A 15,161-nucleotide genomic window follows, 5' to 3' on the forward strand; every position below is an offset into this window, starting at 1 on the left:
TTGAAAATATGCTCCTCATTGACTTACATTGTACGGTAAAACTGCTCTCATAGTCACTATTTTAGCACAAAAACGAACGCAAACAAAGTTGATTCAGACAATATAGATCATCACCAAACCCAGTACTGTTTTGTTTTTTTAAAATAAAAATGTCAACTTCCTGTTGATTTTGCCATTTTTAATAAGTAGAAAACCCGGACTGGATTGGCGCATTTTTATTAAAAAAACAAACAGTACAAAATTTGGTGATGCTCTATATTGTCTGAATCAGCTATGTTTGGGTTCATTTATGTGCTAAAAGAGTGACTTTGAGAGCTGTTTTACCGTACAATGTAAGTCAATGAGGAGCATATTTTGAATTATCAATTTCTAATCAATGGAGCAATTATTTTTGATTTCTTGAGTTACATCATGGCAAGGTAACTACACAACCCAAACCTCTACTAAAGTGGTCTTACCCTTTAAGGCCTGAAGGTTCTGATTCTACAAAATGTCTTCGAAATCCTAAAAGTTTTCTGAAAAACCTATGTTGCTATACCAGTGGTTCTCAAACCTTTTCATATCAAGGACCCCCAAAAATATATGTATTTGGCCGCCGACCCCCATCTGAAAATGTTTCGTTTCAGGGACCCCAGAAGAAAAGATTTGAGTTAAAAATGTTTGCTTGAAAAAAAAAATAGCAGATCTACAAGCTCATAGCGCGGCACTATGAGCTTGTATATCTGCTATTTTTGAATAGCCAAAGTATAAAATAATGGTTTAAGTGGTTACACAGATGCGTTCCCGGTGTTAATGGGTTAACTTTAACTATATAATGTAAGTCAATGAGGCTCTAATTGGGCTGAGAACTTGACAGAATCCGGAGTCACGCGTAATAGATACGTCATAGACATGACTTCATCATAGATGACTGATCATCACACAGCTGGTCACATGAAGTCTGAGATCCACAAATGGAGGCGAGAGCCAAAATGGACCTCGGACTCGGCCAGAAGAACCAACCCTGAACAGGGGGGGAGGGTACGTCATAAAAATAAATGCCAACGCTGTTGCACCACCTTATATCACCCCTCTTGCGTTTACGTTTGCATGTACACATTTCAAAGGTAAACATTTCCATGTAAATCGGGCACAGCGGCAGACCATGTCCGTGTTGTGCCTGCAATAAGAGATTATCCGCAGCACAGCAGCCCACCTTTCCTGCCTCTGTGTGTAAAATACATTCTGTGAGCAGAGTTTCTCTCAAGACGTAGCAGACAAGTGCATCAATATTAATGAGCTCTGCTGGCTTCAGTGCAGCCAGCCTCTTGTTGCAGAGCGTACACACACACACACACACTGCATTACAGATTGCACCCAAACAAACACATGTGATAGGGAGGGTCCCCCCCTAGTCTGCGCTGGGGCTGGCACAGGGCCAAGGGCCTGGTGTAGTGTAGTGTCTTGTCTTCGGCGGCGGGTGTACGCTCTTCTCTCTGGGCTAATGTTAGCTCGACTTCCACCACACACTCGCTGTGTGTGTGTGTGTGTGTGTGTGTGTGTGTGTGTGTGTGTGTGTGTGTGTGTGTGTGTGTGTGTGTGTGTGTGTGTGTGTGTGTGTGTGTGTGTGTGTGTGTGTGTCTCTCTCAGCTGCTCTGCTGCAACAGGAAAGAGGGGCTTAGGTTTCCTGGGGAGAGCTCTCTGTCGCCAGTTACAGAACGTCAAGCTCACCAAGTGTTATGTACCTGTCTGCGCCCGAGCTCCGGGGAATATAAATATAAAACAGCAGTTAACCACAGACAACTGTGGGAAGAGGGGGGATGGGGGTGGGCTGAGAGTCTTACAAAACTGTCTGTCTGTCAACCTCTGATGAGGTCTGTCTTGTTGTTGGCTGGCTTGACATCGATTCCAAAAAAATCAATTCTTGCGCGATACATTTTTCTAGGACCTGTCTTTGTCGAGTGAGACCTACCGAGTTCATTACTCAACAACGACAGAGCAATCTATTGTGGTGTGCAATGTTCTGTTTGACATTCACACCTGCCGTATGCTTTCCTTAAGTGTATCCATGCGTGTATTAAAGGGGTGATTTATACTTAGTTGCGCGCCGGTGTCTGTCGCGCACCGGAAATAGCCGTTCTACAATGAAATGTATAGAGATACTACTCTGACACCATGGAAGCGGACTACTTTAACCCATTGATACCTGGAACGCATCTGTGTCACTTTAGATGTCTTTGGCTATTCAAAAATAGCAGATATACAAGCTCATAGCGCGGCACCGAGTGCCGCGCTACGAGCTTGTAGATCTGCTATTTTTGAAAATTCGTGACATTTTTTATTTTTATTTTTTTTCCGAAAAATTGTTAGGATTTAGATTTTTTTTTGACGCTGCCTCAGGTATCAATGGGTTAATTAATAGTTGTATTAGTTGTGATTAAGTAGTGCTTCCTTTTTTTTAAATACTCCCCAGTTTTGACAATAATGGATTGTCTATAGGGCTCCAAATGTGCAAAAAAACATAAGCAAATCAAGACATCAGTATATCAGAATGAAGTACACAAGGAGGATGTATACTTCAGCGATGGGTTTCAACGCAGGAGGGCACCATGACGGTATGTCTTGAAGAGATGACGATGGAAGACAAGACAGAGATCCGTGCTGACAGTTCCTTATCTGACCTGATGCTGGAAGGCACAGACAGACAGACAGACAGACAGACAGACCCTGTGATGTGTGAGGATGTCTCTCAAAACGGTCACTTGCATTAGTCTACCTCTGTCTGTCTTCACTCTGTTCCGTCTGTTTTTCTGTCTCTTGTATGCAGCTATCTCTCTCTCTCTCTCTCTGTCTCATGAAGTCTATTTCAGCCTACACACACAGGCAAAAACAGCTGCCCCACGCTCCAAAAGGCACACCGTTTTTAGCCCTCAGAAGGTTCAGCTTTAAAAAAGAAAAAAACGTCCTCCTCTACATCTGTTGCCAATGAAGCTGAGGAATGCTCCCCCCCCCAGTACGCACTTATAATGTGGATTCAAAACGAGCTACAACTGAAAAAGAAACACGAGAGACCATAAGAACATCAGGAAAGCCATATTACTGAACAATTGATAAAGATGTCTTTTCATCACTACCGTGTCATGTTTTGACACAAACTATGTACACACAGTGGGGTTCTGACAAGCAAGTAGCACTTTAACGAAACACAAGGGAAGGAAGTGTCTCTAAAAAACAAATATGCCGTTATGAGAGAATTCAGGCCCGTGTCACGTTGACACAAGGAATTGTGGTATTTCTGCTAAATATCGATGAGTACAATATGTGAAGACATGGGAATTTTTGCCCCCAAAATGTTACATTAATTTGTGGCTTGGGGTAGGTCAGGTAAGACCCCCCCCTCCCCCCCCCCCCCCCAAACCAGGACATTCCATATTGTCGCTGTCCAGCAGAAACCTTGCATGTCCATATTTAATCTTTTAATGTTATTATTTTATAGATTAATGCCCTATTTTATACTTTTAAAAGCTTAAATAGCCAATCTATAAGCTCACAACGCATCACATTCCAACGCACATCCCATTGTGATCTTGCTTTAAGCTTGATTTTCACCTATAATGACATGACACACATGTCATTGGGCTCTATAAATATTGAACCAAAAAGTATTAACAAGAACGTATGACTAAAATAATAACTACACTGGATCCATTGCAACACAAGTTCTTTTTTTTTTCCATTTCCTGAAATGAACCGGCTTTGAACATACAAGACCTCCATGATAAGAAGACACAGGGAAGTCTCAGGATGGGCAGACAGACAGAGGTCGCAGGGGTCGAGCCAAATGGCAGGACAAGTGCCGCAAGCAACTGTGTGACAGGAGCTGAGCCAGGCTCCACTTGGCCACGGAATACAAGTAGAGTATTGTGGAAGGCACTAGCTTACCCATACCAACACACTGACAACACACACACACACACACACACACACACACACACACACACACACACACACACACACACACACACACACACACACACACACACTAGAGTACGGCCGATACCAATGGTCCAATGGCGAACCTGATTTTGGAGAGTCCTAGACCACCGATTACTGATGTTTTGACTGATATTTAGGTGCAAAATCTCAATTCATTTGCACACCTTTTTTCTCCCCAATTTACTCATTATGCCAATTAAATGCTCCCCACACACATTTCTTTGTGTTGTCACTGCTACTGGCTCAGGTGCCTGGTGGGCAGGTATTTTAGCACTGCGCCACCCGAGCTCGCAGATTACACACAAATAACTTTAATTAAGTATATATAAACTTCAATATAATAAAAGAACATTTAAACTCACACACAGACGCATAACAGTTATATGCAATACAAAATGCCTTGAGCTTCCTGGGTTTGTGGCCATTTATTCTGATTCTTTCTGATTCTGGAACATTTGTTCTGGTCAGTGGTGGGTCATCATTTTTGCTTCCACATGCGCAATTTGGTGCTCTTAATTTGTACACAATATTTTACTTTTAACTCTTATACTGCTAAAAACCTTTATAAACGCTTTTGAGAATTAAGCTAATGCCTGCCAAAAACGTTTATAAACATTTTTTTTTTTAATAAATAAAAACAAAATAAAGTAATTTCTAAAATTAAGCAACCTTTTGCTGCTCCATTCACTTCAATGTTAAAAAATGAACAGAGAAATGTTCTTTACCTGGAAACATGCTGGCATAGGTGGCAAACTATTTTTGAAAACCCCTGGCAGTTTAAGAGATAAAACAGAGCCGAATTCATATTAATTTAATATTTCACTCCCATAGGTGGTATATTTCTTGATGTGCTCGACCACATGCAGTATGTTGAGTGAAAGTACTGAGGAGGTTCAGTGAATGGCACTAGCAGCCTGGTACAGTTGGCTAATAGGCTGGATAATATTAGGCCAACCTGTAATAATGTCACAACAGAACACACAACAGTAAGTAGCTTATGGCTCCAATAAAAATAGCAGACAGGCTGACTGCCAGCCAAACAAAGGACATGCTTGAGGACCAAATAAGTCTGTGACGCCGGCGCATTAAGCCCACATTTCAACATCAGCCATCCCACTTTCACAACTCTCATACGATGGATTAGTTAGTCTACGCAAAAACGCAAAGTAACACAGCCATTCTAGTTCTCATCACTGTGACTCTAACCAACAAGGCCCAGGCGATCATGATGATGTGATAGTGCTAATAGCTTGAGCGTCTTTTAAAAGGATAACACAATTAAGAACAAGATCCTCTCAATCCTCTCTCATCGTAGCCTACATTCTGCACACGGTTCAAAGCATGACGTATCAAATATGCAGTGGTGGAAAAAGTACTCAAATGTTTTACCGTACTTAAGTAAAAGTATCAATACTGCAATGTAGAAAAACTATATATAACAATTCCGGACTGTTACAAGTTAAAGTCCGGAATTCAAAATTTACTTGAGTAAAAGTACAAAGGTATTGGTATCAAAATATGCTTAAAGTACAAAAGTAAAAGTACTCATTATGCAGAATGTCCCATTTCACAAGTTTTCAAATGTATAAAAATCTTTTGAAAATAGCAGATCTACAAGCTCACAATGCGTCGCATCGCAACGCGAGCTTGTATGGTCTAGCTTAAATGGCCGAAATGTATATAGGGCTGAAGCACCCAAAATAAAATAAAAACGTATGTTCCTTTAGATTTCCCCCTCGAGGACTCTATTGTACAACAGACTTCATTTAGTGTGTCCAACTGGTGGCTTTCAAAAAAGTGAGAGAGAGAGCAGTGATAAAGGCTCTGACGTCAGCCCCCCCCCCACCCCTCCCATTCATGAAACACTGCTGGCAAACCTATGGGAACAGAGACGCTTCCAACCAGCCTATATCGAGCAGATTGACATTGCAGGTTTTGCTGCGTGCCAAAACACTAAGGCTTCTGTATTTTTAGACAAAAGTCAAAAAGAGAAGAGAAAAAAAAGAAATCCTCCTCAGCTGAGCTCCCAGGCACAGCCAGTCAGACAGGATATTATGAAGTTATGAAGTCGGAAAATATCTTGACCTAGTTATGGCAGCCCGGGAGCTTATTGATTCTTTCTTAATTTTCATGGGAAAGTGAAGACAAGTAATACCGGAAGGCACAATGCCTAGAAAGCAACTAGTAAAGACTGAGAGCAACTATAGGCCAGTGGTGGGAAAAAGTACTCGCATCTTTTACTTAAGTAAAAGTATCAATACTGCAGTGTACAAGTAAAAGTCTGGTAATCAAAATTGTATTGAGCAAAAGTACGAGTATTGTCATTAAAATATGCTTAACGTACCAAAAGTAAAAGTACTCATTGTGCAGAATGTCCCATTTCACAAGTTCATAATGTATACAAATCTTTTGAAAATAGCAGATCTACAAGCTCACAACGCGTTGCATCGTGAGCTTGTAGATCTGCTATTTTCAAATGGCCCAAATATATAAAGGGCTGAAGTGGTTAATCTGCAAAGTAACTAAAGCTGTCAAATAATTGCAGCGGTGTAAAAGTACAATATTTGCGTCTCAGAAGTAGTAGTAAAAGTATTGAAAATGGGCAAATGTCTGATTTCTCTTTTGGGTCTTTCTTGAGCTAAAAGGTTTGGGAGGCACTGAGCTATAGAGTATACACAACACAACCAAGGAGGACAGGTATATTTCAATCACATAAATAAATGAGAATCTCAAGGTTGCCTCATTCTAGGCAACATCCTGGCATCCTCCTCAAATATGTGCAGAGCAGTAGGGGGGAGTCAGTATTTACAACAGGAATACATAGGTATGTGGTATTTCCCATGCACTTTTCTCAAACACTTTTTGACATTGTAAAAGTGGAAAAGCCCGTACTCTGTGCGTAGCGTACAGCACCTTGATTTGTCGTTTTTGTGCACGGCATATGGTTATATATTTAACCCATTAAGACCGGGAACTCATCTGTGTCATTTTTAAGATTTCTTTGGCTATTCAAAAATAGCAGATATACAAGCTCATAGCGCGGCACTGAGTGCAGCAGTATGAGCTTGTAGATCTGTTATTTTGGAGAAAAAAAACATTACAGTTTTTGAAAATCTTTGAATATATATATACAGTATATATGTTTTTTTAAGCGAAAATCTTATATATACATACTGTATCATTTTGGGTGTATCCTTGACATGAAATCTTTTTTTTTTCAGAAAACTTGGTGCGGCTCTATGAACTTGTAGATTTGCTATTTTTGAATAGCCCAAAGATATCTAAAAATGACACGGATGCTTACCGTGTATAATGTGGCAAATGCATGCATACACTGTCCTGATTCTGATCATCGTGTGTCAATGTGGTCTGCATATTATACAATCTTTTTAGCGACACTCGTGGGAATATTTGAATTTGACGGAGCAAATAGCTGACCACAAGCTAAGCCTGAGCTGGTTTCCCAGGAGACGGGGGGGGGGGGGGGGGGGGGGGGGGGGGGATTTCACTGGCCAGAAGCCCCCTATCACTCCAATCTACAAATCCCAGCGGCAGCCCCTTCCCACAGGAGACTAACTACAGTACATTCAATATATATATCCGCTTAGCTTTGGCGTGTAGAACTAGCAAGAAATGTTATTCATCAAGCTGATGGAACAGCTCAGCTGTGCACCTGTAAAAGGGAAAACAAGCAGTAGGGAATGTGTTTGGACCTGGGCGTAGCAGGGGCTCAAACATCTCTAGGGTGCAGCAAACAAAAAACGACCTAACAACGCAAACAGTGCGACAGGATTTTCAATCGGATGCACAAGGCAAACACTTCCATAACGCCTCTATCTCACCCTCTCTCCAATACACAGGCAATGGGAAACGTAGCGCAGTAATAGGGCTGTCGCAATTATTTGAGATAATCACAATTATTTTGCATAATCGTCATAATCGTATCCATGTTGAAAAATGTTCATACATTTTCCAAAAGTAGTAGTAATAGCAGATCTACAAGCTCACAACGTTCGTGACGCGTTGTGAGCTTGTAGATCAACTATTTCTACTATTTTGAAAATGATTAAATAATATGTCAATAATAATAAGTAATTTCTTTGTATATTTCAGTTATTTGTCCTATCTGCCCCAGGTGTGCATTTTTTGATTACGAAGCCAAACAGAAATTATGTTTTAATTCACATGTTCCAATGTTCAACGCAATTATTTGAGGGACAATTAATCGTCAACTTAAATTTGTAATCGTGACAGCCCTATGCAGTAATGGATGTTATGAAATTCTTCATTATGCGTATTATCTTCTCTTCTAAAAAGTGAAAGGTTAAAACTGGCTGAGGTGGCTAATAATCATATTGCAATAGTTTTTATTTTGGACCACTATGATAAGTTGGTATTGCTACGCAGCTAAGCTTGTACTGTGATGGACACATCTTGTTTTGGATAGTTTTTCCGATAATAAATGCATGTAGGCTTATGTGGAACTGGGTACAGAACTGCACATGATGCTAATGTTTCTAAAAGAACATCCTGCATATTATGCCAATGCTCTAAACATCCTCATGTATACCTGCTATCACATACGCCATCTGTAAATATGTCTTCATTTGTTTATTCAACCTGTTTCTATCCCGTGTTTCTTTCTCTTCTGCTCTTACTCCGTCTTCTCACGGAATACTACAAAATGGAGAGTCCACGAAAAAAGAATTTCACCCACTTTTTTAAACCTAAAGATGATTCTGATAGGTGTGTGCGATATGACAATCTTAATATGTGGGTGATAAAGAATTCTCCTTGATCTGCCTTTACAGAGAGATTAAAAGTATAGTGCCCCCACTCTGCCCCAGTCCTACTGTCCATAAGTGCTGCTAACTACCTTCACCCACATACTGCTTCCAAACTTGCTTACCCAGGCTGACCTTTGCATTGCTCGGGCCAACCTCAAAATCACATTCCAGCCTGTTCTGTCTCATCCCCATTTAGACACCCAATAAACCAATGGCATCACTCCGTAATGAGGAAAACATGGACCGAATCATGGAATCAGGACATAAGAGCGGATTTCCGTAACACGGAAGTGCAAGGAATTTGCGATTTAGGGAAGATTATAACCTAATAAAATTATGAGCATATTAAGAAGGCAGAATAAGTTGTTTATAGACCATCCATCTCTGCCCTTAGCAGAAACCGTGCCATAGCACTTGGGTGGCGCAGTGGTAAAGTGCCTGCCCACCACCACGCAGGTTGTGGGTTCGAATCTACCATGGCTTTGCCGAGTGTCTACACAAACACAATAGGCTCTATGCACAGCAGCCATATTATCGCTTCCTTCACAGGTGTTACCAATGATACTAATGAAGGCTCAGTTCCATTTAGCGTAGCACAGTAGTTCTCAGATTTTTGAATTTCAGATTTCCCCGACCCCCATAACTCTGAGAGTGTACAAATGGAACCAAATGGACCTGTAAGGGTCCATTTGGTTCCATTTGTACACTCTCAGAGTTACACACCCGTAAAGGGCCATTTGGGAGTGTTTCCAGTGAGCCAACATGTACAATATCAGCACCCTGACTCCGTCTGACCAGAATGGAACAGAGCCTTCATTAGTATCATTGGTAACACCTGTGAATGCGCATAGAACCTATTGGCCCGTGTTCGGGGGAGGGAAGCCGGGAGGGTGATATCACTGCACGGATTCCTACGGGCTGGGGGGCGGCACCTGTCAGCAGGGAGGGAGTGTTGGGCGGGAGGAGTAGGACGAAGGCTCTACGTCCTCTCGGTGGGGGCTCCTCACTGGCAGGTGAGTCAGCCTCTCTGGCTTCCTTTGCATGTGTGCGTTGTACCACAGCAACCACAGCAGTAAACACCAGCAGCGTGTGATATAGACAGGGTTCCCACACATTTTTAACAATGAATTTCCAAAACTTTTCCATAACTTTCTCAAGTATTTTACCCCATGAAAAGGCCTATAGCAATCATACGGTGCACTAATGAGACTCTTAAACCAGAGTGTGCTATCAATGCACCAAGACAGACCCGAGAGAAGGTGTCATGTGACAAAAAGAACAGATCTACAAGCTAATAGCACCACATTTTACCATGTTACATCTTTCACGTAACGTTGGACAAAAAGAAAGTATTTTGTTGCTGTCAGGCAGAAATCTCTTATCTTAATTTTTTGTAAATTAACGACATACTTGATCATACTACAGCGTCACACAAAAGCATCAAAAGATTGCGGATAATGACACAATGCCTAAGAAAACGGGGATATGATGTGGAGTGTGTGTCAGCATACTGCTGTGAACTACCATGTCTTCGCATCACGCAGTTTACTCATTTTAATAAAGTGATTATTTTCAACTCTGACTGGGACTAGGCAACGTCTAAAACATCTCCATGCATGCGCAAACCATAATTAGGTGTGCCAAAGAATGTGTGTTTTTTTTGCCAAAGCTTGATAACAGTTGCCTAGAACTAACTTAAGCCAAGCTTTGTGGCGAGTACATTTTAAGAGTGACAAGATACATAAACAGATCAGTCTAATTTTACAACGCTCACCCCATCAGTCAACTTAGCGTCGCCAGATCTGTCTAAGTTTAGAATATCAGTGAAGTGTGGTACCTAGAGAGAGTGGAAGTTATTTCCACACACAGAAGGTAACACTTCGAACACTTCCTTCCTGCAATAACACTTATTGCTCTGAGCCTCTGACATCATCATCGTCATATTCAGGAGGAGTTTTCTAAGACATCCAAACATTCTGCTAAATAAACCCCATGGAACTTTTCCGTTGTTATTCCATTCTTCAATGTTTTGATTATGACCATTTAAAGAATATGACCATTTAAAAAAAAGAAAGAAAAGGAAATTCAAATGTCAAAGCATTTGAACAATGGAATAAAAATGGAAAAGTCCACAGGATTTATTTATTCTATAACTTTTTCCAGCCTGGCCTCTCTGGCCTGAGTATGTGTGAATTTATTGAGTTTTTCATGACGTCAAGAAGTACTGTTCAGAGTTGAGTTCATCTGAGAGAAGAGAACCCACATAGAAGTCACTAACACATAATTTACAAACAAACTGAAGTCATTTTCCCCAAAAGCTGCAATACAAAGCAAAGGAATCCCTGTCCCGAGTTCATATACTACTCATTTTGTGTTGGTAGAACATAGTTCCACAATTCCACTGACATTTAGAATCCATCCTCCTTTAGGATCCGTCTTTGGTTACATCCCACACCCCCACCTCAAAGTCCCATCCACCCATCAAAGATTGCATTGTGACATCCAACTAGAAATTCAACGAGAAACACTAGAAAGCTCCTTTGTATAAGGAAATATCATCATTCTGGTCTATGCGGTAGAGTAGGGGAGAGTAGAGATAGCCCTGGGACAGTGCTGTCAGTGCTGGGCTGGGCTATGCTCCACCCGGCAGGCGCAAACAGTGATCTTGTGACTTTAGGTTGACTTCCTCACACATGCATCCGGATTCAAAGAAGATTAAACAAAAAGAAGTACTCTGGCCACAAGTGATATGGTTAACCCATTAAGACCTGAAGCCGATTCTACAAATGTCTTCTAAATCCCAACAGTTTTCTGAAAAAAACGTATGTTTCTATATCAGTGGTGCTCAAACTTTTTCATGTCAAGGACCCCCAAAATTAAATGTATTTGGCCGCCGACCCCCATCTCAAAATATGTTGTTCCAGGAACCCCCAGAAGCAAAGATTTGAGTTACAAATGTTCGCTTTAAAAAATATATTCAAAGATTTGCACACATTTTCACGATTTAAAAAGAATAGCCAAAGTGTAAAATAATGCTTTTTAGCTCAAATGAAAAAGTGACACAGATGCGTTCCAGGTCTTAATGTTTTTTTTTTTAGTACGCACCACCAGTGTATACAGTATAAACAATGTTTGTTTTGGCGCGGTGGTACTGATTAGGATATTTTAGACTCAATTTACAATTTAGTTCATGTTGCATGTCTTTAAAATTTACAATCAAGCCAAAAAAAAATAAAAAAAATATAAAAAGGATTCTGTCTACTAAACAAAACTGTATTCTTTCCAGGGTGAAAGAGCAGCCAAAACTGCATATTAGACCCGAGACAGAGGGGGGGAAAAAAATCACCATTGAGGCCAAAATGTCAAACACTGATCCAACCCTAGTAAGCAGCACCCATGGAGGCCTCATCCAGTGGCAATGGCTGGTCGGGTATTAGGCTGAATAAGCCCTCTCTCTCTCAGACAGAATGCGTCTAAACAAAGACAGGAATTTTGCAGAGCTAGGCATTTATTTCCATAATGACACAGATGTAGCAGATGTCAAGTGCTAGGCTTTGGCCCGTGTAGGACTAGAAAACACATTTGGCTGTGGCCAAACAGTTAAAAGAGGCCACTGAATTTGAGGACAGACCAGCCAGCCACATTTGGGTAAGAATAGATGAGAAATGTTCCTGCCCTTCACCATTAAGATGACAAACAGCTCGCGGAACCACCTGACACCCTATTCTTGCACATCTCATGAATATCGCGACAAGTCACCACCAAGACATTCTGCAAAAAAAGACCACGCCCAATCAGCCGGAGAATGCAGTCAACATTCTGACTTTAAATGATACATTTCACAACTACAGTCAAAGGCTACGCTCCCCAATCCTCTGCTAAATGTATGAACGGCAATCAACAGATAACAATTTGTTCTGTTATTATTCCCAAACTTCAGTGACCCAAACAGGAAATGCATTCCACATGACCTCAGAAGGCAGGGACCTTTCTAGCTAGACTGTAGTGTTGTAGCCCCCACCCCCCCTAAGAGAAGTGGGGCAAATGTTATTTACGAATGATGCAGCTCATATTCAGTCAATCTCCTCTCAAATATCAGGTGTATTAAAATTGTACTACCGTCAAGACCTGTGCAATTGTACAACACTAGTATATAATAAAGGCTGAGAATATTCCACTGCAACTCTATGGCATAAACAAGCAGTTTGCAAGGGTTTTGAAAAATGTCAGTGCTTTGCTTGCATGAGCTTATTTATCTGTAATTGCATTAGGAGGCAACATCACACACTGTAAGTAAGCTGTTGTGCGTTACCCAACATAACAGCTGTAATGTTTTTGAGGGTGTGATTCCCTTTTCTTGAACCCAGCTGTGAAGCCTTGTGGTGGAGATGCATAGATAAGAGATCAAACAAACCGACTAGATGCTTGGATAAGGGATCAACCAACTAAGATACTGTAAGATAAGAGATCAACCAACTAGCTGATCAGTTAGATTGGAGAGCCACTCTTTTATACAGATATCATGCAATACAGCTGGTTGAGAGCCGGCTGTTTTTGTTAATACGTTTTAACACCTAAAACTAGGTTACATGGTCAGTTACAGCTGGTTGGATAACCACTATTTCGCAGGAAGCCGCCGCAGTTAGCCCAGTTTCACCGAAACTCCCAGAGATGACATGGCCAGAGTCATGGGAGCACTATGTCGCAAGCTATTAATACGGCCTTTTTAAACGCCCCAAACACACATTTTCTCCTGCCAAGAAAGACCTCCGACTCGCCTCGGTATCATATCAGAGCAACAGCGTTATAACACACATTTAAACACACACACATCAGTGACACACGTCAAAGCAACGGTAAACAGACCGGGCTTTAGTGAAGCCGGTACATTGTTGTTTGCGTTGCATTCGTCAGTTTGACACTAGAGCTGACTGGTTTGTTTCTATGTGACACTGTCTAGGTCTAGGTATTATATCAGGCTAATAGCTATGGTACTGCACCACAACCGGTGACCTATCGAATTCTGTGACTCCATGGGGGAGCCGTCGCTCAATATTATTATTATTATGAATGTGAACTCATTCACACAACGATAAGATGGGGACTATGTCGTCGTAATAACACGATATATGGCTTTAACGTGCTGAAATACAATGCTATTTAATGTGCAATGTATCTAAATAATTAAGACAATTTTGTCCAAGTCTGGCTTTTAATGTAAAAACCTCACAAATGCCATACATTTTATAAATGGACTCAAAACATATCTTTTTAACAAAGCTTTTTTTATGTATTTTAACCTTATTTTTAACTATATGATTTTAAGCCCAAGAAAGGGTCTTCTTGTTGCTGAATGCTTTTTTTTGTTTTTGTCCTTCTGTTTTTTTGTGCCTTTTGTTTATAAACCCTGTGGCACTTGATTTCCAAAAATGTAGAGTGCGTTATAAATAAAATGTATTATTATTATTAATAATACATTATTTGTAACTACGGACATCAACCGAGTCCCTTTTAGGTATCGGGGAGTCACAGAAATCGATTGGTTGTCAATTTCAGTGTGACACGTAGCTAGCGGTAGCTTAGCATCCCCTGCTAGCTCAGCTCTCTCCCTCTCTCCCTCTCTCTCTCTCTCTCTCTGCGACACGATTCCCAGCGTTTGAGGAGAGAAAGCAGCGCAAAGTAGCGTTAACTGGCGAAACCACCGCCTGCTAGTAAAAACTGCAACGACAGTCAATGCAGGCTGGAAATGTTTAAACATTTACACAGAGCCTCAGTGAAAACAACACAATGCACATAAATGTTATTAGTTAATCACCGCATCGCTTCTTACCAGCTCTACGCGTCCACCCTCTTGACAGCGAATCCCCTGTCTGTGTCTCTGTGTGTGTGTGTGTGTGTGTGTGTGTGTGTGTGTACGTCCAACCCAGACACTTCTCCATCTGACCTGAAGGGGGCGCACTAACTAAGCCTTAGGTCAGCGTTGCCAGGTTTTGCGAGGGAATTTAGAGAAACAAGCAACTATGAAAACTGAATACGTGAATTGAATTGGACCACAATGGAAACTAGTATTTGTTTTAGTGTTAACCTTCTAGCCCAAATGTGTGACTGTACATATACATATTCATTTGGGGTGCTTCCTTGACTTGGAAATGTTTGACAATCACTGGTTTAAACAACATTGGGAAACAAGCCCAAATAAACAACTACACTTTAGAAACAAGCCCAAATAAGCAACACACACTTTAGAAACAAGCCCAAATAAACAACTACACTTTAGAAACAAGCCCAAATAAACAACTACACTTTAGAAACAAGCCCAAAACCCCGCAATCCGCAACAACTACTACAAAATCTCCAAATTACTTTACAGAAAAACAAGGCCAAAGTAGCTTAAAAGAA

General features: G+C 41.0%; 1 protein-coding gene across 1 annotated transcript in view; it reads right to left on the reverse strand.

Moving 5' to 3' along the window:
* garre1 (granule associated Rac and RHOG effector 1) overlaps window positions 1-14,667 on the reverse strand; it is a 65,731-nt gene extending 51,064 nt beyond the window's left edge. Inside the window, exon 1 of the mRNA XM_084075281.1 lies at window positions 14,593-14,667. The gene's annotated coding sequence lies outside the window, so the exon portion shown is untranslated. The remainder of the gene's footprint in view (window positions 1-14,592) is intronic.
* Window positions 14,668-15,161: the final 494 nt, after the last annotated feature.

This window comes from Gymnoscopelus microlampas, assembly GCF_963454915.1.
Source record: "Gymnoscopelus microlampas genome assembly, chromosome: 1".
Classification (NCBI taxonomy): domain Eukaryota; kingdom Metazoa; phylum Chordata; class Actinopteri; order Myctophiformes; family Myctophidae; genus Gymnoscopelus; species Gymnoscopelus microlampas.